This window comes from Castor canadensis, chromosome 2 (genome assembly GCF_047511655.1).
Source record: "Castor canadensis chromosome 2, mCasCan1.hap1v2, whole genome shotgun sequence".
Classification (NCBI taxonomy): domain Eukaryota; kingdom Metazoa; phylum Chordata; class Mammalia; order Rodentia; family Castoridae; genus Castor; species Castor canadensis.
In genome coordinates this window covers 110,999,147-111,002,119 of record NC_133387.1, presented here as the reverse complement: position 1 = coordinate 111,002,119, position 2,973 = coordinate 110,999,147, and positions in this window count along the sequence as shown.

Here is a 2,973-nt window from a genome sequence, read left to right as displayed (position 1 = left end):
CTGGTCAACAAAGCTCGTGCATTAGAAAGTGAACTGAGGGGGAAAGGAGATAGAAAAGTGTCCATGGTTCAGGCTACGAAGAGTTCACTAAAGCAATCTTAATGAACACTGGAATCTTAATGGACAGAGGCAATTTTGGTAGACTGTGGAATACATTAGACAAGGCAATAATAGTGCTTAGCATAGACCAATTTTCTGATAAGCTTACCGGTGTGTGAAAAGTTGAAGAAAAATGGACATGCTGGAAGATATTAAGGAATAATGTCACCATTTTGCTTGCTTTTGTTTGAATTTTGTGGATTTTTTTGTTTATTTCTATAACATGTTTTAAAATGGGAAGATAGATGAATATTTTAGAAATATCCACTTCCTGTAAATTAACATTGGATTTTTTTATTTTTTTTTCTGTCAATTATATAACTTTTTCAGGCTGAAATATTTCTCTTACTCTGTCCATGATCTGGGAGTTTTCAAACATACCTCAATAATGTTAACTGCAGTTCCTCTAAAGCAGTTATACTTCTATGAAATAGAATTGCTGAAATTCCACTGAGAAGGGGTTTCTTAGGTATGCTTTAAAATTGCATACACCATGTGAAATGCATTCAATACGTGCAAATATGAGCAAAGTTTGAATGTTAATATGCATCTGCATGTAGTACTTATGAATCAGTATACAAAGTACACAATTTAGTAGCTTTGCAAAATATTTACAACCTGAGGAAAAATGATGAGTAGTAAATTTGCATTTTTTAACATTATTAGATTATGGTGGTTTTAGAAATATGACTGACAAAGAATTGTAGCAATTGAACAGAATGCATAATAATTTAGTTCATTATTAGACATTGTCCAGTTTTTATAGAACATGTTGAAATGTAGCAAATTAAAATGACCTTGCTTCTTTAAAAAAGATCTACTGATTCCTACTCATTTTCAAATTCCAGGTGCTTATCACTATTGCATTACTTGATGAACACAGATTTGAAATGATGAAATGAGACAACCACCTGTGTTCATATTTACTAATATGGCTTTGTGTATGATGCAGTAAGCTGCATAACACACTTTGCTATTTTGGATTTTGTTGGGAGCATTTGAAAGTTTTTATGTGGTTACTTGTAATATTCTAGGAAAATGGTACAATTAATCATGTGAATTTTCATAAATCTGCTTATCTTTATAATGAGATCAGTTATAATTAAGTTTGAAAATTGCCATGCCCTTTCTACTTACAGGCGGCAAACAGTTTAATATTTATGCATAGTCAATAAACATTGAGAGAGATCTGGGAATAATCAGAAGAAATAGCATATGTTCTCTGCTTAAGAAATATTTGGACAATTAGAAGAGACTGTCCTTTGAGCAAGTAATTGCTTATCTACACTGCTATAAACAAAGTGTTGTGATAGCCCAAACAAGAGGAAAATTCTACTTGCATTAGAATGTAGGAGGAACTTGTGAGAAAAAAAGTTACAAGAAGGTAATATTTGAATTGGAATCACACAGGTAAATCGTGAGAAATTGCCTAGGATTGGAGAAAGAATAGTATATGTGCAAAGGTAAATACTGACGCTGACCAAAAATCAAAATAAAATAAGTTGATGAACATTATTTTAACCTTTCCTCAAAAGTGATATAAAAATATCAACATTGTACTTTCCAAAGGAAGATAGGAAGTAAGGAAATTGTACTCTTGGTTCTTTCAATGAACTGAGACACTTACAGGGGCTTTATAAGTATTTTCTTCCTTTTATCTTCACAGGGCAGTTGATGCAAGGGAATAAAACCAAGTTCTCTCTGAATTTGAAGCTACTGTCCTCAACCACTCTGTGTGTGGATGTGTGTGTGTTTGTGTGTCAGTGTATACACTAAAATTTCAATACATAGTTATTATTAAAACATGTGTATTTTACTACCTATCCTATTAATTAGTCACTAAATGGTAATTAATATAGATGGCCTTCCCCATGGTGCATTGATGGGATATGAAATTACCTAGGTGGTGTGAGTGCCAGGTTGGGTTTATCCAAGATGCTACTCCATTAGGCAAGAGATTATAAAGGATGAAGATGATTACTTTGCTCCACAGGAATTCATTGAATAGTAAGATTTAACTTGTTAAATCTTGTTGGAAGGATCTAACATTGTAACAAAAAACAAGTATTACTAAATGTGGAGCATAATATAATGTTTTCAACAACTATGGTATGAAAAATAAGAATAAAGATCAAAGGAACATAAGTTCAAGTTATTTTTTGTAATTGAAGTAATACAACAAAGAGTAATAAAAATATGACTTCACATTAGCAAAATCAGTCTATATTTTTAAAGTGAATCAGTGGTCTTCAAATCAGTACCACATGTATTTAGAATCTATAATTATTTTGTATTCATTTACCAGCTGTCTTGTTTTCAAACAACCTTAAAAGGATCAAGTTGGGTTTTTTTTTACAAATTAAAACCTCCATAAACATCTGGAAACATTTTATTATGCAACATGTACAGAAAAATATAAGAAATACCATGGAAAATTAGAATAATTATTCAACTCATATGGTATTCTCAATTCAAGTTATGTGATGTCCATAGCCTGTCCTTTTGATGTTAATCTCAACTATTTATAATATTTTATCCAGTACATTATTTCTTAGAAACATGCTTTGGCCTTATCTCTCATTATTGTACATAAATACATATATCTTCTGTTACAGAATTACATATAGAAATAAGTAAAAGGAATATAAGTGCAAAATATGTAGTTTATGCACCATTGCCTAAAATTATATATCAATGGTAATAACACACTTGATAATGAAGTTTCTCCTTTCAGAAATTAATTTTTTTATTATTCATTTATTCACATGTGCATACATTGTTTGGGTCATTTCTCCCCCATGCCCACCTCCCCCACCATCTCCCCCTCTTTCCCCCTCAGTTCCAGGCAGGTCCAGTTCTGCGTTTATCACTAAT